We start from the raw sequence: 26199 nt of genomic DNA on the forward strand, positions 1-26199 counted from the left end.
CTATTTTACTTATAGAGGTTTTGCAATAGGTTTACACTACATATACAGTATGTATACGGTAGTGCTGTGGCACCATTTCCCCATTGTTCTTGTTTCTAGAGTTTCCCTGGCTGTCCTTTCTTTGTTGCTTGTTTTTCCAAATAAACGAATTAACTCCACAAAAATAGCTGATGATTTTTTCTCTCCGGCTTTTTTGAAGTATCATTTACATTATTTTAAGTGTTCAAATTTGCTGCATTTTGGCAATTTATATGGGGTTGTGTAATCATTACTGCAATTAAGATATAGAATGTTTCTATCACTCAAAGTGTTCCATTGTCCCCCTTTACAGTTGATTCCCATTCTTGACCCCTGGTCCCAGGCAACCAGTTATTTGTGTATATGTTTCTGGGTCTCTAATTTTGCCGTTCCTAGAATGTCACACACCTGGATTCAAATAGCATGTATTTTTTTGTTTTAATTTAGCATACTGTTTTTGAGATTCATCCATGTTCTTGTGTGTATCAGTATTGTGTTCCTTTTCATTGTTATGTAGTATCCCATAGAACGATTATACCACAATTAATTTTCCCATTTATTAGTTGACAGACATTAGGGTTGTGTCCAGCTTTTTTTTTTTTTAATTTTTATTTATTATTTATTTATTATGTTTATTTTTGGCTGTGTTGGGTCTTCGTTTCTGTGCGAGGGCTTTCTCCAGTTGCGGCGAGTGGGGGCCACTCTTCATCGCGGTGCGCGGGCCTGTCACTATCGCGGCCTCTCTTGTTGCGGAGCACAGGCTCCAGACGCTCAGGCTCAGTAGTTGTGGCTCACGGGCCTAGCCGCTCCGCGGCATGTGGGATCCTCCCAGACCAGGGCTCGAACCCGCGTCCCCTGCGTTGGCAGGCAGATTCCCAACCACTGCGCCACCAGGGAAGCCCTGTGTCCAGCTTTTGATAAACATGAATGAAGTGCTGTGAACATTATTTGTTTTTGTGTAGACATAGGTTTTCACTTCTCTTGGTATATATACCTAGGATTTGGAAATGCTGGGTCACATTGCAGTTGTAGAGTTAACTGCCAAACTTTTCCAAAGTGGCTGTACCATTTCACATTCTTACTAGCAATATATGAGATTCTCAATTGTTCTACATCTTGGATATCACTCGGTATTGTCAATCTTTTTAACTTCAGCCATTCTAATAAGTAAGTAGTGGTTTTTCATTTTGGTTTTATCTGCGTTTCCCCAATGATAGTGATGTTGAGCATCTTGTATGTGCTATTGGCCTTTCATGTACCTTTTGTTATTATCTGTTCACATCTTTTGCTTATTTTTAACTTCTTTGTGTGTATTATTAATTGAGTTGCATGGGCTCTTTGTGTATTCCCTTTGTCAGCTATGTTTTGCAAATACTTTTTCACAGTCTGTGGCTTGCTTTTTGTTTTCTTAATTGTGCCTTTTTACGAGCAAATATTTATAATTTTGATGAAGTCCATTTAATAATTTTTTTCTTTTATAGCTTGTGGTTTTTGTGTTCTGCTAAGAAGTCTTTGCCTACCTGAAGATCATAAAGATTTCCTCAGCCTTTTTCCCCTAGGAGCTCTATAATCACATTTCTTAAATTTTGGTTTATGATACATTTCAGGTTGTTCATGATGTGAGATGAGCATCAGTGTTCTTCCCCACCCCTTGAACACATATCCAGTTGTTCTAGCATCATTCATTGGAAAGACTGTCCTTTCAAATTTGATTTACTATTTCCTCTGATAAAAATCAGTTGACCATTTAGTTTTGTGTCTATTGCTAGATCCTCTGTTATATTCCTGTTACGTTATGTTCTATATGTCTATTTTTTCTTCTTTTTTCCTTTTTCTTTTCTTAACATCTTTATTGGAGTATAATTGCTTTACAATGGTCTCTAAGTTTCTGCTTTATAACAAAGTGAATCAGCTATGCATATACATATATCCCCATATCTCCTCCCTCTCGCGTCTCCCTCCAACCCACCCTATCCCACCCTTCTAGATGGTCACAAAGCACCGAGCTGATCTCCCTGTGCTATGTGGCTGCTTCCCACTAGCTATCTATTTTACATTTGGTAGTGTATATATGTCCATGCCACTCTCTCACTTCGTCCCAGCTTCCCCTTCCCCTTCCCCACGTCCTCAAGTCCATTCTCTACGTCTGCATCTTTATTCCTGTCCTGCCCCTAGGTTCTTCAAAACCTTCTTTTTTTTGTTTTTAAGATTCTATATATATGTGTTAGCACACGGTATTTGTTTTTCTCTTTCTGACTTACTTCACTCTGTAGGACAGTCTCTAGGTCCATCCACCTCACTCCAAATAACTCAATTTCGTTCCTTTTTATGGCTGAGTAATATTCCATTGTATGTATGTGCCACATCTTCTTTATCCATTCATCTGTCGATGGACCCTTAGGTTGCTTCCACGTCCTGACTATTGTAAATAGAGCTGCAATGAACATTGTGGTACATGACTCTTTTTGAATTATGGTTTTCTCAGGGTATATGCCCAGTAGTGGGATTGCTGGGTCGTATGGTAGTTCTATGTTTAGTTTTTTAAGGAACCTCCATACTGTTCTCCATAGTGGCTGTATCCATTTACATTCCCACCAACAGTGCAAGAGGGTTCCCTTTTCTCCACACCCTCTCCAGCATTTATTGTTTGTAGATATTTTGATGATGGCCATTCTGACTGGTGTGAGGTGATACCTCATTGTGGTTTTAATTTGCATTTCTCTAATGATGAGTGATGTTGAGCATCCTTTCATGTGTTTGTTGGCAATCTGTATATCTTCTTTGGACAAATGTCTCTTTAGGTCTTCTGCCCATTTTTGGATTGGGTTGTTTGTTTTTTTGATATTGAGCTGCATGAGCTGCTTGTAAATTTTGGAGATTAATCCTTTGTCAGTTGCTTCATTTGCAAATATTTTCTCCCATTCTGAGGGTTGTCTTTTCATCTTGTTTATGGTTTCTTTTGCTGTGCAAAAGCTTTTAAGTTTCATTAGATCCCATTTGTTTATTTTTGTTTTTATTTCCATTTCTCTAGGAGGTGGGTCAAAAAGGATCTTGCTGTGATTTATGTCATAGAGTTTTCTATGTTTTCCTCTAAGAGTTTGATAGTGTCTGGCCTTACACTTAGGTCTTTAATCCATTTTGAGTTTATTTTTGTGTATGGTGTTAGGGAGTGTTCTAATTTCATTCTTTTACATGTAGCTGTCCAGTTTTCCGAGCACCGCTTACTGAAAAGACTGTCTTTGCTCCATTGTATATTCTTACCTCCTTTATCAAAGATAAGGTGACCATATGTGTGTGGGTTTATCTCTGGGCTTTCTGTCCTGTTCCATTGATCTATATTTCTGTTTTTGTGCCAGTACCATACTGTTTTGATTACTGTAGCTTTGTAGTATAGTCTGAAGGCCGGGAGCCTGATTCCTCCACCTCCGTTTTTCTTTCTCAAGATCGCTTTGGCTCTTCGGGGTCTTCTGTGTTTCCATACAAATTGTGAATTTTTTTGTTCTAGTTTGGTGAAAAATGCCTTTGGTAGTTTGATAGGGATTGCATTGAATCTGCAGATTGCTTTGGGTAGTATAGTCATTTTCACAATGTTGATTCTTCCAATCCAAGAACATGGTATATCTCTCCATCTGTTTGTATCATTTTAAATTTCTTTCATCAGTGTGTTATAGTTTTCTGCATACAGGTCTTTTGTCTCCTCAGGTAGGTTTATTCCTAGGTATTTTATTCTGTTTGTTGCAGTGGTAAATGGGAGTGTTTCCTTAATTTCTCTTTCAGATTTTTCATCATTAGTGTATAGGAATGCAAGAGATTGCTGTGTATTAATTTTGTATCCTGCTACTTTACCAAATTCATTGATTAGCTCTAGTACTTTTGTGGTGGCATCTTTAGGATTCCCTATGTATAGTATCATGTCATATACAAAGAGTGACAGTTTTACTTCTTCTTTGCTGATTTGGATTCCTTTTATTTCTTTCTCTTCTGTGATTGCTGTGGCTAAAACTTCCAAAACTATGTTGAATAATGGTGGTGAGAATGGACAACCTTGTCTTCTTCCTGATCTTAGAGGAAATGGTTTCAGTTTTTCACCATTGAGAATGAGCTTGGCTGTGGGTTTGTCATATATGGCCTTTATTATGTTGAGGTCTAAGTTCCCTCTATGCCTACTTTCTGGAGGGTTTTTATCATAAATGGGTATTGAATTTTGTCAAAAGCTTTTTCTGCATTGATTGAGATGATTGTATGGTTTTTCTCCTTCAGTTTGTTAATATGGTTTATCACATTGATTGATTTGCGTACATTGAATCCTTGCATTCCTGGGATAAACCCCACTTGATCATGGTGTGTGATCCTTTTAATGTGCTGTTGGATTCTGTTTGCTAGTATTTTGTTGAGAATTTTTGCATCTGTGTTCATCAGTGATATTGGCCTATAGTTTTCTTTCTTTGTGACATCTTTGTCTGGTTTTGGTATCAGGGTGATGGTGGCCTCGTAGAATGAGTTTGGGAGTGTTCCTCCCTCTGCTATATTTTGGAAGAGGTGAGAAGGACAGGTGTTAGCTCTTCTCTAAATGTTTGATAGGATTCGCCTGTGAAGCCGTCTGGTCCTGGGCTTTTGTTTGTTGGAAGATTTTTAATCACAGTCTCAATTTCAGTGCTTGTGATTGGTCTGTTTATATTTTCTATTTCTTCCTGTTTCAGTCTCGGGAGGTTGTGCTTTTCGAAGACTTTGTCCATTTCTTCCAGGTTGTCCAATTTATTGGCATATGGTTGCTTGTAGTAATCTCTCATGATCCTTTGTATTTCTGCGGTGTCAGTTGTTACTTCTCCTTTTTCATTTCTAATTCTATTGATGTGAGTCCTCTCCCTTTTTTTCTTGTTGCGTCTGGCTAATGGTTTATCAATTTTGTTTATCTTCTCAAAGAACCAGGTTTTAGTTTTATTGATCTTTGCTATTGTTTTCTTTGTTTCTATTTCATTTATTTCTGGTATGATCTTTATGATTTCTTTCCTAATGGTAACGTTGGGGATTATTTTGTTCTTCTTTCTGTAGTTGCTTTAGGTGTAAGGTTAGGTTGTTTATTTGAGATGTTTCTTGTTTCTTGAGGTAGGATTTTATTGCTATAAACTTCCCTCTTAGAACTGCTTTTGCTGCATCCCATAGGTTTTGGGTCATCGTCTTTTCATTGTCATTTGTTTCTAGGTACTTCTTTGATTTCCTCTTTGATTTCTTCAGTGATCTCTTGGTTATTTAGTAGTGTACTGTTTAGCCTCCATGTGTTTGTATTTTTTGCAGAATTTTTCCTGTAATTGAAACCTAGTCTTGTAGTGTTGTCGTTGGAAAAGATACTTGATGCAATTTCAGTTTTCTTAAATTTACCAAGGCTTGATTTGTGACCCAAGATATGATGTATCCTAGAGAATGTTGCAGGAACACTTGAGAAGAAAGTGTATTCTGTTGTTTTTGGATGGAATGTCCTATAAATATCAGTTAAGTCCATCTTCTTTAATGTGCCATTTAAAGCTTGTGTTTATTTATTTTCATTTTGGATGATCTGTCCATTGGCGAAAGTGGGGTGTCAAAGTCCCCTACTATGATTGTGTTACTGTCAATTTCCCCTTTAATGGCTGTTAGGATTTGCCTTATGTATTGAAGTGCTCCTATGTTGGGTGCATAAATATTTACAATTGTTATATCTTCTTCTTGGATTGATCCCTTGATCATTATGTAGTGTCCTTCTTTGTCTCTTGTAATAGTCTTTATTTTATAGTCTGTTTTGTCTGATATGAGAATTGCTACTCCAGCTTTCTTTTGATTTCCATTTGCATGGAATATCTTTTTCCATCCCATCTCTTGCAGTCTCTATGTGTCCTTAGGTCTGAAGTGGATCTCTTGTAGACAGCATATGTACAGGTCTTGTTTTTGTATCCATTCAGTCAGTCTGTGTCTTTTGGTGGGAGCATGTAATCCATTTACATTTAAGGTACTTATCGATATGTGTGTTCCTGTTACCATTTTCTTAATTGTTTTGGGTTTGTTATTGTAGGTCTTTTCCTTCTCTTGTGTTTCCTGCCTAGAGAAGTTCTTTTAGCATTTGTTGTAAAGCTGGTTTGGTGGTGCTGAATTCTCTTAGCTTCTGCTTGTCTGTAAAGGTTTTAATTTCTCCATTGAATCTGAATGAGAGCCTTGCTGGGTAGAGTAATCTTGGTTGTAGGTTTTTCCTTTTCATCACTTTAAATATGTCCTGCCACTCCGTTCTGGCTTGCAGAGTTTCTGCTGGAAGATCAGCTGTTAACCTTATGGGGATTCCCTTGTATGTTATTTGTTGTTTTTCCCTTGCTGGTTTTAATATTTTTTCTTTGTATTTAATTTTTGATAGTATGATTAATATGTGTCTTGGTGTGTTTCTCCTTGGATTTATCCTGTATGGACTGTCTGTGCTGCCTGTACTTGATTGACTGTTTTCTTTCCCATATTAGGGAAGTTTTCAACTATAATCTCTTGAAATATTTTCTCAGTCCCTTTCTTTTTCTCTTCTTCTTCTGGGATCCCTATAATTCTAATGTTAGTGCGTTTACTGTGGTCCCAGGGGTCTCTGAGGCTGTCCTCGGTTCTTCTCATTCTTTTTACTTTATTGTGCTCTGCTGTAGTTATTTCCACTGTTTTATCTTCCAGGTCACTTATCTGTTTTTCTTCCTCAGTTATTCTGCTATTGATCCCTTCTAGAGAATTTTTAATTTCATTTATCGTGTTGTTCATCTCTGTTTGTTTGCTATTTAGTTCTTCTGTTTCCTTGTTAAGCGTTTCTTGTATTTTCTCCATTCTATTTCCAAGATTTTGGATCATCTTTACTATCATTACTGTGAATTCTTTTTCAGGTAGACTGCCTATTTCCTCTTCATTTGTTTGGTATGGTGAGTTTTTGCCTTGCTCCTTCATCTGCTGTGTGTTTCTCTGTGTTTTCATTTTGCTTAACTTACTGTGTTTGGGGTCTCCTTTTCACAGGCTGCAGGTTCGTAGTTCCCGTTGTTTTTGGTGTCTGCCCCCAGTGGCTAAGGTTGGTTCAGTGGGTTGTGTAGGCTTCCTGGTGGAGAGGATTCGTGCCTGTGTTCTGGTGGATTAGGTTGGATCTTGTCTTTCTGGTGGGCAGGACCATGTCTGGTGGTGAGTTTTGGGGTGTCTGTGACCTTATTATTATAATTTTAGGCAGCCTCTCTGCTCATGGGTGAGGTTGTGTTCCTGTCTTGCTAGTTGTTTGGCCATAGAGTGTCCAGCACTGTAACTTGGTGGTGGTTGAGTGCAGCTGGGTCTTAGCGTTGAGATGGAGATCTCTGGGAGAGGTTTCACCATTTGATATTATGTGGAGCCTGGAGATCTCTGTTGGATCATTGTCCTGAACTCGGCTCTCCCACCTCAGAGGCACAGGCCTGACACCCGGCTGGAGCACGAAGACCTTGTCAGCCACATGGCCCAGAAGAAAAGGGAGAGAAAAAGAAAGAAAGAAAAGAAAAAAATAAAAAAATTATTAAAAGTAAAAAAATTAAAAAGTAATAAAAAAGAAAGAAAGAAGAGAGCAGCCAAACCAAAAAACAAATCCACCAATGATAGGAAGCGCTAAAAACTATACTAAAAAAAAATAAAAAATAAAAACGGACAGACAGAACCCTAGGACAGATGGTAAAAGCAAAGCTATACAGAGAAAGTAACACAAAGAAGCATGCACATACACACTGACAAAAAGAGAAAAAGGAAAAAAAAATATATATAAAAGGAAGAGAGCAACCAAATCAATAAACAAATATACCAATGATAATAAACTCTAAATACTAAACTAAGATAAGCATAAAACCAGAAACAAATTAGATGCAGAAAGCAAACCCCAAGTCTACAGTTGCTCCCAGAGTCTACCGCCTCAATTTTGGGAGGATTCGTTGTCTATTCAGGTATTCCACTGATGCAGGATATATCAAGTTGATTGTGGAGATTTAATCTGCTGCTCCTGAGGCTGCTGGGAGAAATTTCCCTTTGTCTTCTTTGTTCGCACAGCTCCTGGGGTTCAGCTTTGGATTTGGCCCCGCCTCTACATGTAGGTCGCCTGAGGGCATCTGTTCTTCACTCAGACAGGACGGGGTTAAAGTAGCAGCTGATTAGGGGGCTGTGGCTCACTCAGGCGGTGGGGGGGCAGGAGGGAGGGAAGGGTACGGAATGCAGGTCGAGCCTGTGGCGGCAGAGGCCAGAGTGACATTGCAGCAGCCTGAGGCGCGGTGTTTGTTCTCCTGGCGAAGTTGTCCGCGAATCAGAAGACCCTGGCAGTGGAAGGCTGCACAGGCTCCCAGGAGGGGAGGTGTGGATAGTAACCTGTGCTTGCACACAGGCTTATTGGTGGCTGCAGCAAGTGCCTTACCGTTTCTTGCCCGTCTCTGGGGTCTGCCCTGATAGCTGTGGCTCACGCCCATCTCTGGAGCTCATTTAGGCAGTGCTCTGAATCCCCTCTCCTTGCGCACCCTGAAACATTGGTCTCTTGCCTCTTAGGCAGGTCCAGAGTTTTTCCAGGACTCCCTCCCGACTAGCTGTGGTGCACTAGCCCCCTTCCGGTAGTGTTCATGCAGCCAACCCCAGTCCTCTTCCTGGGATCCGACCTCCGAAGCCCGAGCCTCAGCTCCCAGCCCCTGCCCGTCCTGGCGGGTGAGCAGACAAGCCTCTCGGGCTGGTGAGTGCTGATCAGCACTGATTATCTGTGCGGGAATCTCTCCGCTTTGCCCTCCGCACCCCTGTTGCTGCGCTTTCCTCCATGGCTCCAAAGCTTGCCCTGCCCCCCCTCCCCCACCAGTGAAGGGGTTTCCTAGTGTGTGGAAACTTTTCCTCCTTCACAGCTCCCTCCCAGAGGTGCAGGTCCTGTCCCTATTCTTTTGTCTCTGTTTTTTCTTTTGCCCTACCCAGGTACGTGGGGAGCTTCTTGCCTTTTGGGAGGTCTGAGGTCTTCTGACAGCGTTCAGTAGGTGTTCTGTAGGAGTTGTTCCACATGTAGTTGTATTTCTGATGTATTTGTGGGGAGGAAGGTGATCTCCACGTCTTACTCCTCCGCCATCTTGAAGGTCTCCTATATGTCTATTTTAAAGCCAGTAGCATACTGTTTTGCTACTTCAGTCTTGAAATCAAGCAGTGTAAGTTTTCTGTGTTCTTTTTCAAAATTTTGTTTTTTTCCTAGGTCGTTTACTTTTCTATATACAGTTTAGAAGCAATTTGCCAATTTCTCCTGCTAGGATTTTGATTGGGACTGCATTGTATGCATTGACCAATTTGGGGAGAATTTCTCTTTTTAAAAATAATGCATTTGTTTGCCCACAAACGTGGTATATCTCACCATTTATTTAGGTCTTCTTTAATTTTCTTAAGCAATGTTTTATTGTTTCCATCGCACATTTTTTCTTGTTAAGTTTATCTCTATTTTACTTTTTGATGCTATTGTGATTGGAGTCATTGTAAAATTTTATTTCCAATTGTTGCTATTGTATAGGAGCACAAAAGATTATTGTACATTTACCTAGCATCCTGCTATATTGATAAATTATTAGTTCTGGTAGCTTTGCTCTGGATTTCAGAGGATTTTCTATGTACATTATCATGCTGCTTGCAGATAAATACAATTTTTCTTTTCTAGTCTGTGGTTACTACTTAATCTTCCTCTTGCCTTATTGGGTTGGCAAGGACCTCTAGTATAGTGTTGAATAGAAGGGAACATCCTTGTGTTGTTCCTGATCTTTGGGGGAAAACATTGTTTTCACCATTGAATACGATGTTAGCTATAGAGTTTTTATAGATTTAGGTTGAAGAAGTTTCCTTCTGTTACTGGTTTTACTTTGAGATTTCTTTTTTTTTTTTTGTTCCTGTTTTCATTTATAATGAATAGGGATGGAACTTGTCAAATAATTATTCCTTCCTCTATTGAGAGTCTATGGATTTTCTTTTTTAATGTGTTACACAGTTAGGTACATTGCTTGATTTTTTTTTTTTTTTAAAGCTGTTCCTTGGATAAACCCCTGTTAGATCTATTATCATTTTTATATGTTGTTGGCTTCATTGTAGTAGTAATTTGTTGAGCATTTTTGCATCTTTGTTCATAAATGATATCACTCTGTAATTTTCTTCTGATGACTTTTGTCTGAATTTTTCCATCAGGATAATTCTGGCCTCATAAAAAGAGTTGGGAATTGTTCTCTCCTCTCTATTTCTGAGTGTATGTGTAGGGTTGGTATTATTTCTTCTTCCCGTGTTGAATAGAATTTATTAGTAAAGTCAGCTGGGCCTAGAGTTTCTTTGTGAATAGTTTTTAACTACAATTTGAATTCCTCTAATATGTACAGGGCTATTCAGGTTTTCTGTTACTTCTTGGTTCAGTTTTGTTTTGTCTTTCAAGGAGTTTGTCTCTTTCATAAAATTTCACATTTACTATTTTTTCTGTCATAACCCTAATTTCCTTTAAATAACTATAGAATCTGTATGTTCTCTTTCATTCCTGATATTGGTAATTTGGTCTTCTCTTTTTTTCTTGGTCAGCCTGGCTGGATGGTTACCAATTTTATTGATGTTTGCAAAAAATCAAATTTTGTTTTGTAGTTTTTTTCTTCAGTATTGTTTTCCTGTTTTACATTTCATCCAATCCCTATTTCATTGATTCCTGATTGTCTTTATTATTTGCTTCTGCTTACTTTGTGTTTAGTTTTCTTATTTCCTAAGATGGAAGCTTAGATCATTGATTTTCTACCTTTTTTCTCTAATACAAGTGTTTAAAAGTATGCATTTTTCTTAGTATTGCTATAGCTGTATCTCACAAATTTTATATTTTTAATTTTCATTATCATTCATTTGAAAGCATTTTCTACTTTAACTTGCACTTTCTTACCCATGGTTATTTTTATATAGTATAATTTCAAAATACTTGGGTTATTTTAGATATCTCATAGTTAGTGATTTTTGTTTCATTTATATAACATACTCTATGATTTCATTCTTTCAAAATGTATTGAGACTTCTTTATTGGGTCAACACTTGAAAACAAGCACATGGTTTGTATTTGTTGGTTGTATTGTGGTATAAATAACAGTTAAAGATAGTTGAAGGTATTTTTCTTAAACAATTTTTTTTGTCCTTGTCATTTGCTGACAGGTTATTATCTCTTCCTGTGATTGTAAAATTGTCTTTCTTAATTTTGCCCTTTTGTTCTTTAATATATTTTGAAGCTCTCTTATTAGGTACACACACATTTGTGATTGTTATTTTTACCTGATGAACTGACCCTTTTGTCATAAAGAAATAGTGTTTTTTACCTTTAGTAATTCCTTTTGTTTTGTTTTTAAAATAAATTTATTTATTTATTTATTTTTGGATGTGTCGGGTCTTAGTTTCTGTGCAAGGGCTTTCTCCAGTTGCGGCGAGCGGGGGCCACTCTTCATCGCGGTGCGCGGGCCTCTCACTGTCGCGGCCTTTCCTGTTGCGGAGCACAGGCTCCAGACGCACAGGCTCAGTAGTTGTGGCTCACGGGCCTAGCCGCTCCGCGGCATGTGGGATCTTCCCGGACCGGGGCACGAACCCGTGTCCCCTGCATTGGCAGGCGGATTTCTAACCACTGCGCCACCAGGGAAGCCCCATTCCTTTTGTTTTGACATGTGTTTTATCTGATTTTAATTTAGCTGTTCCTTTCTTCGTAGGCTTGTTATTTCTGTGAGATATCCTTTTCTTTTCAACCTTTTGGCATCTTTATATTTATAATACTTTTATAGATAACTTGTTAAATGGATCTTGCTTTTTTATCCAATCTGAAAATCTCTGGTTTTCACTTGTGCTGTTTAGCCACCGACAGTTAATGAAATCATTGGTATGATTGGGTTTGTGTCTTTCATTTGATCTTTCCTTTTATGTTTATTCCCTTAATTTCTTGGTCTTATGTTCTCCGTACCACTCCCCCCCTTTATATTTCAATCTGTTTTACAATTTTACTTTACTTTTCCTATTGGCCTTTTCACCTATTCTTCTTTTCATTATTTGTTCAGTGGTGATTCTAGGGATTATAGTATAAACCCTTTAATTTTTCAGTCAAGTCTCAGTTAGTATTATACCAATTCACATAAAATGTAGAAAGTTTGCAGTTATATAGGTCCACATCTTACCCACTCATGTCCTTTATGTAATAGCTGTTACGTGTATTAGATGTACGCAAGGTGATGTTATTTTGCTTTGAACAGGCCCATATATTACAGTGTATTAGTAATTTTATTTACCCATATTGTTACCATTTCTGATGCTCTTCATTACTTTGTATGAATTGTTACCATGTACTGTCATTTTCTTTTTGGCCAAAGAACTTTGTTTAGCATTTCTTATAGTAAAGGTATGGCGGAGATGAATTTCTTTTATCTGAAAATATTTTTTGACTTAATTTTAAAGGGCATTTTTTCTTGATAGAGAATTATGGGTTGGCTTGCTTTTTTTTTTTTTTTTTTTAATGAGGATCTTGAATCAGATGCGTATGTTTTTTTTTTTTTTGATTGATTGATTGATTGATTTTGGCTGTGTTGGGTCTTCGTTTCTGTGCGAGGGCTTTCTCCAGTTGTGGCAAGCGGGGGCCACTCTTCATCGCGATGCGCGGGCCTCTCACCGCCGCGGCCTCTCTCGCCGCGGAGCACAGGCTCCAGACGCGCAGGCTCAGCAGTTGTGGCTCACGGGCCCAGCCGCTCCGCGGCATGTGGGATCTTCCCAGGCCAGGGCTCGAACCCGTGTCCCCTGCATTAGCAGGCAGACTCTCAACCACTGCGCCACCAGGGAAGCCCTTGGCTTGCTTTTTTAAAAAGTTATTATAAAATATTGGCTATATTCCCTGTGGTGTACAATATATCCTTGTAGCTTATTTATTTTATACATAGTAGTTTGTATCTCTTGATCCCCTACCCCTATCTTGCCCCACCCTCCTTCCCTCTCCCCTCTGGTAACCACCAGTTTGTTCTCTATATTTGTGAATCTGTGTTTTGTTATATTCATTTGTTTGTTTTATTTTCTTAGATTCCACATATAAGTGATAACATACAGTATCTGTTTTTCTCTGTCTTATTTCACTAAGCACAATACCTTCCAGGTCCATCCATGTTGATACATATTTATTCTATTGTATATATGTACCACATCTTCTTTATCCATTTGTCTGCTGATGGACACTGAGGTTGATTCCATATCTTGCCTATTGTACATAATGCTGCCATGAACAGTGGGGTATATGTATCTTTTCAAATTAGTGTTTTTGTTTTCTTCAGATATATACCCAGGAGTGGGATTGCTGGATCATATGGTAGTTTTTATTTTTAGTTTTTTGAGGAACCTCCATACTGTTTCCCACAGTGGCTGCACCAGTTTACATTCCCACCAACAGTGTACAAGGGTTTCTTTCTCTCCACATCCTTGCCAACATTTGTTATTTGTGTTCTTTTTGATGATAGCCATTCTGACGGGTATGAGGTGATATCTCATTGTGGTTTTGATTTGCATTTCTCCAATGATTAGCAGTGTCGAGCATCTTTTCATGTGCCTGTTTGGCCATCTGTATGTCTTCTTTGGAAAAATGTGTATTCAGGTCTTCTGCCCATTTTAAAGTCACTTTTTTAAAAAATATTTAATTGTATGAGCTGTTTATATATTTTGGATATTAACCCCTTATTGGTCATATCATTTGCAAATATTTTCTCCCATTCGGTGAATTGTCCTTTTTGTTTTGCCGATGGTTTCCTTTGCTGTGCAAAAGCTTTTAAGTTTAATTAGGTCTCATTTATTCATTTTTGTTTTTGTTTCCTTTGCCTTAAGAAACATATCCAAAAAAATATTGCCATGATTTATGTCAAAGAGTGTTCTGCCTGTGTTTTCTTCCAGGAGTTTTATGGTTTTACAGTCTTACATTTAGGTTTTAAATCCATTTGAGTTTATTTTTATATATGGTGTGAGAAAATGTCCTAATTTCATTCTTTTACATGTAGCTGTCCAGTTTTCCCAGCACCACTTATTGAAGAGACTGTCTTTTCCCTATTGTGTATTCTTGCTTCCTTTGTGTTTGTTTATTTTTGAAGTATAATTGACCTACAACACTGTGTTAGTTCCTGTTCTGCAACATAGTGATTCGATATTTCTGTATGTTTCAAAATGATAACCAGGATAAGTCTAGTTTTTTTTTAAGTGAAATTCTGGTCTCTTCTTGCTTCCATATTTCCTGATGAGAAATCAGTTCTTAACTGAACCCCTCCTGGCTAGGTCCTGTGAAATATACTTAAAACAGATTAACAGGAGGAAAAAAACAGTTTGTTTACACATGCAATGCATATTCATTCAGTAGACCTCAGTGATGAGTAACTCAAAGGGGTGGTTAGAATTTGGGGCTATATACCAACTTAGTAGGTGATGAGAAGAGCGAGAAAGGGCACTTAAAGGAAAACAAATAACTTTTTGGAAAGATAAGTAGGCCCTTAAGAGAATAGATGGGAGATATGATGTATTATGATAATGTTTGTTAGAGTTTCTACCGGGAGGGGTTTATGACAGTTTTGTTCTTTTGGGAGGCTCTGCTTTTAGCATATATAAGGGATTTCAGGAACTCAGATGCCTCCAGCTCAAAATAATTCTTAAGTTAAAGCAGCACATCTGGGGGTATCCTTTCCTGATCCCCTTCAACAACTATAACAAAACCTAAACTCATTCATGAGTCAGGAAAGTTTAAAAATTGCTGTTATGGTTTATGGTATAAAGTAGGAATATAGGATTAAAAAATTGTATGTACACTGTTAATGCTGCTATGTATTTCATTGTATAAGTAGAAGACTGTAAGGAGATATGTTAAAATATGAAGAAGTGCTGGTGCTTCCTGATGATTTTTATCATGTGTACTTTACTAAACAATTTCTGTATATGTTCATTTATGGTTGTGAACTTTTAAATAAAACTGACTTTTTTCTTCTTTTTTCCCCACTTGTATTTAAGAAAAGAAAGAAAAGGTTTGAGTTATGGTAGTATGCTTGTCTAAAAGAACCATTGATTAAATGTTGTGGAAAGATGGAGAGCAACCTTTTTCAGTGTAAAATATAATTTGCCTGTTAATTGTGCATTATGTATAATTTTGGGGGGTATATTGATTCATTAAAATATTTGTGGGTATAGTTATTCTGATTAACAAAACCCCTTTAAATTAGTTCATTAACTTAAAAAAATCCTGCTTTTACAATGGCTTTGAGAGAATTGGGTTAAAATTTAATTTGGGACACAAAAAATATTGAAGAGTAAATTTACGTATATCTTTGTATGTGTATATAAAATATCATGGGGCTTTATAATATTACTGCTGAAAAAGATCGAAGGTTTTAAGAACTCAAAGCTTGTAGAGATTACTTTGCATGTGTTTTTGATATGCTAATTATAAACAATTCTTGTCCTTAAAGTACATTCACCAAAAAGGTCTATTTTAGTCCTTGATTCAATACATGTTAGAAAATTGTAATGCTGCATTTCTTACCAGCTCTGAAAATTGTGCTGGCCTTCTTTCCTAATTGGGGCTGAGTAGTAAGGTTTTCTTTTTTCCATTTAGCTACCATACGGTTTTATTTTTTTGTGAATGTAGTACTGATGTGGGATTAGGGATTAATGTTGGGTAGGGGAGAGATTTTGGGGAGAGAATTGTTATAATGGAAAAACTCACGGTTTTCCCAGTTCAGATTCGTGTTTTGAGTTTAAAAATACATTGAGTATTTAAATATATCAATATTGAAGTGCTTTATAACGTGAAAATATTTAGAACTTTAAGGAAGGCAGAACTGTAATTAATATTTCAACAAGTTTAAAGCTTAAATTAACCTGGAAAAAGACCAAAACCAAAACAAAACTTTTTTGCCCAGAAAGGCAGAGACCAAGAGAGCGAGATCTTTTAAAGAATATATAGGAAAAGTTAAAAAGCAGTATATTTGAGAATAAGGATGTCAACTGAAAAAACAAAAACAAAAAGGCACAATCTGAAAGTTGAGAATTATGTTTAATTCAGGGACCTTACTGAGGACTATAATCCAGGAAACAGCCTCTCATATAGCTCAGAGGAACTGTTCCAAAGAGGTAAGAGAAGAGCCAGGATATATAAGAGTTTTTGCTGGGGGGGGAAAATGTATTCAAACATAATGATTTTAGTGCTTTTCTGTGTATGGGAAGATGCAAGAGTCTGGGCTCATCGAAATTATTTCTTTGATATGCATCTTGACTATCAAGGGCCAGTATCCTGTTTTTTCTCCATCCTGAATTCAGTTGAAGGTGCACCTTGGTGAGTGTGTGTGTGTGGGGGGGGCAGCAGCTGATGGCTTGATGGTTGGCAACATTCCTTGTTTACTGGAATGACAGGTAACATCTTTTTGTCCACAAGGGTTAGATTCTTTAGAAGTTTTACGATTTTATAAGCAGACCACATCCTAGAAATCATTATTTAATTTCTTTTACTTTATGGACTAGACTGCATTCAGGTCTGCACAAATTGGTGGATTAACTAGTGGAACCTGCACCCGTCTTCTGACCTATCCATGACTTCTGTTACACTATTTATGTCAGTCACTAACTGGCTTTTACTGTCATTGACAAGGGCTTTGTTGGCAATACAGGGATAAGTAAGATAGTTCTGCTCTCAAGTTGCCCATGTTCTTGGTGAGGGAGGCACAAACAAGCATAAGTTTTTGGAAGTGATATATTGGAGGTGTTCAGGAGTGAGGCAGAAGTACGTCTCTTTGTGTAAGGGGTATGGGAAAGTCTGAGTGGGAATTAGAGAAACTCCACAGAACAGTTGAGACTGGAGGGAAGGATTAATGGGAGTTTTCCAGGTAGGAGAGGTGGAAAGGCTTTTAAAGAAGAGAACTGAGTCAGCCAGCACATGAAAGAAAGTACAGTAGGTGTTTAGGGAACTCTCCCAAGTTCTTGGTCTAGAGCAGAGGTCCAAATACTTTTTCGAAAGGGTGAAAAAGTAAATATTTTAGGCCTTGTGGGCCAAGAGGCAAAATTATCTATTATGTAGGTACTTAGCTAATCATTTACAGTGTAACCATCATAAAATATAAGAATAATTTTTTAGCTCCTGGGCCTTGAAGAAAAAATTTTGACTGGCCATAGTTTGTGGACCCCTGTTTTAGACCCTGGGGTAATTGTTGGAGGCCTCAAAGTGGGGAAAAGGAAGGCAAGGGCCAGATAGATGGTGAAGTGGGTTTGCAACAGTTAGCACAGATCTGGAGTCTTAGATTTGTCTTAATATTTGTTCAATATCTAGTCAAATTCTGTAGTGCTGGAAATCAGAGCCATAAAATTAAATAAATAAAACACAATGGCTTCCAGGGATTGATTGGAATTGTATTAACTTTGTACAGTTTAAAAAAGAAAAACTGTCATTGTCTTTCATTACCGTCTCTCTCAATAAAGTTTTACGGTATTTCCATATAAAGTTCTTGTGCATATTATAAAATAATGTATTTTATTTTATTTATTTTATTTTAATTAATTAATTAATTAATTTGTTTATTTATGGCTGTGTTGCGTCTTCGTTTCTGTGCGAGGGCTTTCTCCAGTTGCGGCAAGCGGGGGCCACTCTTCATCGTGGTGTGTGGGCCTCTCACTGTCGCGGCCTCTCTTGTTGCGGAGCACAAGCTCCAGACGTGCAGGCTCAGTAATTGTGGCTCACGGGCCCAGTTGCTCCGCGGCATGTGGGATCTTCCCAGACCAGGGCTCGAACCCGTGTCCCCTGCATTGGCAGGCAGATTCTCAACCACTGCACCACCATGGAAGCCCCAAAATAATGTATTTTAGATCTTCTAGTTTTATTGCTGTTATAAATGTCATTTTAATTTCATTTTTATCTCTTTGGTGGTATATAGAACTACAGTTGGTTTTTATATGCTAAGTTAAATTTACTGAGAACTTCACTAACTTTTACTAACTTGGCTAATTTGACTATGTTACTTTGGATTTTCTATGTAGACTATCCTACCTTTGTAATTAATGGTAACTTTGTTTCTTCATTTTTAATTTTTGTGATCTTTGCTCCTGCTACTGCAATAACTAGGATGACAGCACAGTATAGATTGAAAGAGGTGGTATAGTACATTTGTCTTATTTCCCTTCTTGAAGGGAACGTTTTAAATGTTTTACCATTAAACATGATTACTTTAAGTTCTTTTTTTGTAAATAGCAAACTAAGAACAGAAAGGAACTTCCTTACTCTAATGACAACCAACTTTTAAAATTTTCAATTTAAAAGTCAGCATTTTTCTTTTGTATGCAAATACTTTTCCTGCATCCATTGAGGTAGTTTTATATTTTTTTCTCCTTAAATCAATATTGTATTTCTGAAGTAAGTTCAAATTGACAATAACTTTTTATCGTTGTTAGTTATTTCTGGATTGGGGTTGCTAATATGTAGCATCTTTGCATCCTTGTTCATAATTGAAATTGGTCTATATTTTTTCTTTCTTGAGTTTTCTTTATCTGATGCCTTGGAGTTGGTTCTACATTCCAAGGAGCTGGTCAGAGGAAGAGGAAGCAGAGGGCAACAACCCTTTTCTTTAAGGCAGGAGTCCCCAACACCCGGGCCACGTGGTCCCAGTCCGGTCGTAGCCTATTAGGAACTGGGCCGCACAGCAGGAGGTGAGCGGTGGGCAAGCGAGCAAAGCTTCATCTGTATTTACGGCCACTCCCCATCACTCACATTACTGCCTGAGCTCCGCCTCCTGTCAGATCAGCGGCAGCATTAGATTCTCACAGGAGCCCAAACTCTACGGGTTAACTGCACACATGAGGGATCTAGATTGCGCGCTCCTTAGGAGAATCTAATGCCTGATGATCTGACGTGGAGCTGAGGCGGTGATGCTAGTGCTGGGGAGTGGCTGCAGGTACAGATTATCATTAGCAGAGAGGTTTGACTGCACGGAGACCATAATAAACCAATTGCTTGCAGACTCATATTAAAACCCTATCAGTGAGTGGCAAGTGAAAACAAGCTCAGGGCTCCCACTGATTCTGCATTATGGTGAGTTGTATAATTATTTCATTATATGTTACAGTGTAATAATAATAGAAATTAAGTGCACAATAAATGTAATGCACTTGAATCATCCCCAAACTATCTCCCCCCCGGCCCCCAGTCTGTGGAAAAATTGTCTTCCACGAAACCGGTCCCTGGTGCCAAAAAGGTTGGGGACTGTGGCTTTAAGGGAATCATGAGATTATACACATCTCACTGGCGAGAACTTAGTTAATTTGAGAACTCTTAGCTGCAACAGAGGCTGAGAAATGTCTTTATTTTGTCTTATCATGTTAATAGTTAGGATAGAAAACAGAGAAGGTACATGTTGTTGCAAAATAGACTGTACTACTAATAGAAATTAATTCATGTTATTGGTAAATAAGGGAATTACGTTGTATGATGTAAAAGTCTTACTGTTTCACTTAAATTTTTTTCTGGATAATGGGGAGTATAATTATAAACTTAAGTAGGAAAGGGAAAAGTTCTCTCAGCTTGACTGCAGCACGGGTAGCAGGAGTTCTGTAGTCTAGATTTTAAGAAAATTAAACACGAGTACCTTCATCCAGGGCTCTTCCTCAGAAAGGCACGCTCCCAGTTTTGTACAGCTCTCAGCTATTTTCATTGTCTCAGCACCTTCCAGCTCTGCTCTAATTAAAGGATTGCCAGAATTGGAACTTCATTGTTTTGTTCATTTTTGATATCGACCATGGCAGCCTATCATCATGCTGAGCTTCTTGCTTGAGTGGTCCAGGCTGTCTCCAGGTACTAGTTACTACTTTTGAAATCCTCTGGTTATAATGTTGCATAGGTCTTGAGCAGTCTTGTCTACAACTCTCTTTTATTTCTAAATCCTCTTGTTTTTAATGTGTAATTTTTTTTTTTTTACAGCATGTGAGACTTCCCAAGAATTTTATCTGTCATACTGTATCCATTGAGCAATTACCATGTGCTAGATAGTTTTCTTGTTGGTGGTAGATACATTACCTCCTTTACTTCTCACAAAAATCCCAAGTGCCAGGTTATTATTTTAAGTATTTTACATGTATGATCTTAATTCCTCAAAGCAACCCTATGAAATTGAGACTCAGTTAACTTGTTTTGTGAGTCGATAGTAAGTGACAAGCCAAGTCTGATGGCCTCTGTAGCCTGATTTCATGATCGCTATGCAATACTATGCATAGATTTTGGAAGCAGAACTACTTCTTCTTATTCTTTTTTTTAAAAATTTTCATTGGAGTATAGTTGATTTACAATGTTGTATTAGTTTCATGGAAGCAGAACTTCTGCTCTAATGCTATAACTTTGGATCTGATCGATGTCATGAGCTTTGGCAACCTCTTTTGCTATATTATTGTAACTAGGAGAAACTCTTATAAGTGTCCAAAAGGTAGTTTGGATTGTATTAAGGGAGTGATTCTGTATAAATTGAATCAGCACAGTGTTAAATTCTTTGATAAAAATGTGTAATAGGTCATTTAAGGCTGTAAGAGATTTGATTTATTAGCAGTAAACCTTTCCTCAATAACTTATATATGCTAGTTACTTTGCCATAGGGATCAAAAGATGACTTGAGCTCTATCTCTACCTTTTTACAAGCTCGTATTCTAGTAGAGGAGATGAAGGGCATATCTGTAATAGACATGAATATTCATTTGGAAACTTGCTTCAGAAAAACCTAACTCTGCACTTAGGAATGTGTCAGGTAATACTTGTGGAAAGAAGAGATGAGTGATGTGTTAAAGGATAGATAGGAATTTTATTTATTTATTTATTTGGTTGGTTGGTTGCGCCGGGTCTTAGTTGCGGCAGGTGGGTTCCTTAGTTGCGCCATGCATGTAGGATCTAGTTCCCTGACCAGGGATCGAACCTGGGCCCTCTGCATTGGGAGCACAGAGTCTTAACCACTGCACCACAAGGGAAGTCCCAAGGATGGATAGGGATTTGCTAGATTGAGAAATGAGTTGAAGGAAAGATGGCATTGGCTTTTTCAGCAGAGGAAGCAAACATGTTTAAAATCACGGAAATGTGTAAGAGCATATTTTATTCATAGGCCTGCATGTCATTTGTCCTGACTGGAGTGGTGACTGTGAGATTGGGAAAGTTGAGCAAGAGTCATATAACCAAGACCCTTATAGTCAGGCTAGGTCGTAGGTAATCTTCAGAGGAGTTTAAAATAGAGAAAGTGTCATGGTTGAGTTTTTCATAAGTTCACTGGCAATGGTGTGGAAGGTATATATTGACAGAGGGGACATGGAAGAGGAGGCGAAGGTTTGGGAGCTGAGTTAGGAAGCTATTGAAACAGGCCAGGTAGACAAAGGCAAGGTCCTAAATTACCTAGAGAAAGGCAGTAGGAATGGAGAAGGGGATAGATTCAAAGGCTTTTTGATTGTAAAATGAGCTTTGTGAATAGAATGAATTTGGCTTATTGGTGGGGAAGAGTTGAGACAAGAAAAGTAGGATTACTTTTTGGATTGGTCAACTGGTGAGATTGCTACCACTATCTAAAATCTTCAGTACCATTAGAGCATCAGGCTCTTCTCTGCAGTGTAAGATACATGGGATTTCAGGTATTTGTAGTATATTCAACAGGTGGAGAGTACCCAGAAGGCATTTGGAAATTCATTCCTGGAGTTCTGGAATGCCTTCATACTATTATATTTTTCTAATAGTCTGGCTTGATTTTATTTCTTAATGATATCTCTGCATAAAAAATTGTCTTCAAAGGTGATTACTGGAGTATGGGATGTTTGGAGGTGCTACAATCAGGTTGCTGTTCTACCCAAGTATTGGCAATAGCATAACAATATCTTGATAATCTCATCATTTAGTGAATTTTGTCTAATAAAATTTTTTTAAAAGCTTGAATATTTTACTGATATTCTCTTTTGTTAAAGCTGACCCTTTCTTTGGGAAACAGCTACCCTCTTACTGCTGCATGCTTGTAGGATACTGGGTCTAAACTTTCCTTTAAAAACCCAAACCATGCTAGATAGGAAATTGCCGCGTCCTCAGGGGGGTGGGGTGGGGCGGGGCGGGGCAGTTTTCTGATCTTAAACTTACTGGCACTTACTGGCACTCTACTGGCACTCTACTGCTGTCTTTAACTTACTGGCACTCTACTGCTGTCTTTAAAGCTTGTTTTCTTTCAAAATCATGATATGTCCATGATGGCCATTCTAGTCCCTGCCCAGTCTGATTTTCATACAGGGTTGTTGCTTGTCACTGTTGGGAGGAAATGCTTTTTCCTCTTGTAGTTTGGGTGCAGTGGTTGGGAGCCTGCAAATTAACTGACAATAGACAGATTAACAGGAGAAAAGGCAAAGTTTGTTTACACGTGCATACTGGAGTTGCCCTGTAATGAGTAAGTCCCTCAATAGCCAGAGATAAAGGTTTATATATAAACCTAACAAAACAGTCTCAGGGTTTTGGGCTTCACTGAGAAAGTAGGGAAGGTTCTATTGGAGTTTTTGATGCTGATGGGCAGCTGAATTCACACTTCTCAATGCTAAGGGTCAGTATTTTCCCAGTTAGTAAACTCCCTTGGAAGGGGGGTGGTGGGAAGGGGTCATTGGCAGCTGTATTTTCAGGGTGCTCTGCCTAAGTTTAGATAATGATTGTTTCTGTGGCTTCTGATTGTTCAGATGTTTTCAGTTTAAAGTAATTTTCATACCATTTTGGTTGGCTATTAATACCTTCATCACTCTGGTGACCATGACATACTAACAGGAAGTGGAAGAAGAAAAAGGGAAACCTTTATGCAAAGAAAGCAAAAGCTTTCCCAGAAACCCCATGGTAGAAATCTCACTGGCTAGAACTGTTACGTCACCAGCGTTTTCTCACTGGAAGTAGCTGGGAAAAAGGGGGGTTGATAGCAGTGCCTTCTATGGGATTTCATAGACAGATTTAAGAAAATTTGGCAGTAAGAGGGTCTAATATGAGGTTGCCAACCTTTTATTTCATCTGTGTTGTTCTAAGGCTCACACTGTTTTTGTATAATTTAATTTATCATTCTTGTTTTCCAGTCCACTTTTACATAGATATGTTCATGAAAATAGAAGCAGAACCCTCAGTGCCCTTTCCTTCAATTTGGAAATAGTCTGAGAAACCAGGAACAGCTGGAAAGAACAAAGCTTATAGTGTCCTCCAGAGGACTGTACAGTGCTCCCCTCTCACATCTGGGGTTGTACAGCCTGGAGCTCTGATTATAGAACGTAGGGCATCCAGGAGTTTCTTTAAGAACTATGTTGGGGATCAGTGAAAACACCTTCATGGGACTCTCTGGCATTAGTGAACTGCTAACTTAATGAACCACACCCTGCCTTCAATATAAATTGATTGTAATCTTATTAAGTTATAATTTCTTAATTTGGGATTATGATGGGTACTGTGATACAGTCTAGGTCAGAGGTTGGCAAATTTCTTTTGTAAAGGGCCACATAGTAACTGTTTTAGATTTTGTAAGCTGGATAATCTCTGTGTTGCAACTGTTCAGCTCTTCTGTTGGAACTGGAAGCAGCTATATAGACAATAAGTAAATGAGTGGGGGTAGCTATGTTTCAGTACAACTTTATAAAAACAGGTGACTGGCTGGATTTGGCCCATGTGCCGTAGTTTGCTGACACCTAATATAAATACTCTAACCTCTAAGGATTTGGACTGAAGCAGGAGTATGTTTTATAAATAATACATTTCCCAGAAAGTTACTCCCCTAACTTCTCACAGTGGATTGAAGAATGACTACATCACATTTAAACTCATTTCCATATCAGTGCCTTTGCTTGGGTCATCCTTCTGCATAAACCCGTGTTTCTCAATGGGGATGCTGTTGGCATTTTTGGTGAGATTGTACATTGGGAGGGAACACATCTTTATCAGGGCACATAGCCGTTCACACCCCCAGGTCATTATTTCCAAAAATGTGTGGATTAGAACCCCTGGCTGAGATGGCTTATTTTTCCTTCTCCTTTCCCAGCAATACCCAAGTTCCACCTCTTTTCCTAGTCCTTATTATACTTCATTAACTCTTAAATGGTTGCAGCTAGGAATATATTATTATGCACTTAATTTCATAATCATTTGTCCTTAGATTGTAAATTCATTGAGGATAGGAATTTTTGTCTTTTTTGCTTACTACTTTCTTCCCAGTGCTGATAACTATGTTATGACTCATAGTAGGTGCTCAATAAATGTTTAAATTACATTGTTTACTGTTATGGAAAAATGAGACTTACCTCCTTGGTGAGATTTATAAGCTCCTGATTAATAGGGACCATCTCTCATACTAATTCTGTGTCACCCAGGAAACTGAACTTAATACTGAGCTTAAATACTGGGTGGTTCAATTTACTAAACCTGTGGGCATCTGCTATGTGGAAGGCACTGTGTATGCTAGGTAATATACACAGATGATTAGCACTCCTGCTTTCGTTGCATTTTTGTCTGATGGGATGGAATTTAGTCAATACACAAATAGCAAAAATATATTATCAATAGTTAAGAGTGAGCTCTGGAGGCAGACCTAGATTCAGTTCCTATGTCTGCAACTGTCTCTTTGAGCAAGTTGCTTAATATCTCTTCATTCTTTAAATTTCTGCCACCTCAAAGGGTTGTTAGTACCTTTTAAAAGAAATGATGTTAGCTTTTTGCATAAAATTAAGTTCTTACTATTATACCATAATGTCACATGCTAGAGACATTATGCTAAGGCCAGATTTAGAGGTTGGAAAGATTACCTCTGGTTTGAGGTGGGAGAAGTGGCAAAGCTTCATAGGGAAGATGGCATTTAAATGGATCTAGATGGATTGATAAAATTTATACAGTGGCAGGGATGGGGGTAAGATTTCCTAGAGGGGGAAGGATGAGCTATGAACAAAGGAAGTTGAGAGAATGCAGGATGTGTACTGAAAAGCAGAAATGTCCCTCAGTAAACTCATATTTCCACCACACCTTACACCGCCTTCTCTGGGCAATTACCTAATTTGGTGAAAGATGCTGTCTGTTGTTATTCAACCATGCTCTCTTCCCCTCCATCTCCCCCACCTAGGGAGACAGTTGTGTTTCAAACCTAAACTTTCTTGGGTAGAACATTTCATAACTCTGAATTTAACTACTCTTGTGTTCTGAACATCATCCATCCCCCCCCTCCCCCCAACACACACACACACACACACACACACACACACACACACACACAGAGTAGAGTGCGGGGAAGTACATCTTAATCAGTTTGGCTTGTTCAACCCTTGAGTATTGTCCTCAATACCTAGTAAAAGTTCAGTTTATTTCAGGGATAGGGTGGGGTGGTAAATGAATGATCCTAATTGAAGCCAGTTTCAACTAAATTTTAAAAATTTGAATTTGAACTTTTGAAATGGATGTTGTCTGAGATCTTTGTGAATCCCCGTATTTGTGAATACCCTTGTAGCATGTAATTTTCTCATTCAGAAAATTGAGGGTATTGAGGATTTAATGAAATTAAATTTCCATATTTATTACATTTTAAGATCTACTTAAGAAACCTTTTTCAGTGTTTCCAGAAGTGTGGTTAGAATTCAAAGGAAATGCACAATATAACCCTAAAACAAGTTTTAGTATTAAAAATAATAATTGCATACCAAAAAGTCACCCAGCTATTTATTACACTTTGGTCTTTAAACATCACTGATTCTTTTTTTTTTTTTTTTATAGCTACTTTATTTATTTATTTCTTTATTTTTGGCTGTGTTGGGTCTTCGGTTCGTGCGAGGGCTTTCTCTAGTTACGGCAAGTGGGGGCCACTCTTCATCGCGGTGCAGGGACCGCTCTTCATCGCGGTGCGCGGGCCTTTCACTATCGCGGCCCCTCCCGTTGCGGGGCACAGGCTCCAGACGCGCAGGCTCAGTAGTTGTGGCTCACGGGCCCAGCTGGTCCGTGGCATGTGGGATCTTCCCAGACCAGGGCTCGAACCCGCGTCCCCTGCATTAGCAGGCAGATTCTCAACCACTGCGCCACCAGGGAAGCCCTATTTTGGTGTTTTAAAAATACATTGTAACTATATTGTAATACAGGATAGATTTTTAATAACATAAAACATCCTGGATACCATATTTTATAGTATTAGTAACATATGTATT

General features: G+C 38.2%; 1 protein-coding gene across 8 annotated transcripts in view; it reads left to right on the forward strand.

Moving 5' to 3' along the window:
• The window catches only part of KDM6A (lysine demethylase 6A), a 208092-nt gene that overhangs the window by 84984 nt on the left and 96909 nt on the right, over window positions 1-26199 (forward strand). The gene's annotated exons all lie outside the window — the stretch shown is intronic.

Source organism: Balaenoptera acutorostrata, chromosome X (genome assembly GCF_949987535.1).
Source record: "Balaenoptera acutorostrata chromosome X, mBalAcu1.1, whole genome shotgun sequence".
NCBI lineage: Eukaryota > Metazoa > Chordata > Mammalia > Artiodactyla > Balaenopteridae > Balaenoptera > Balaenoptera acutorostrata.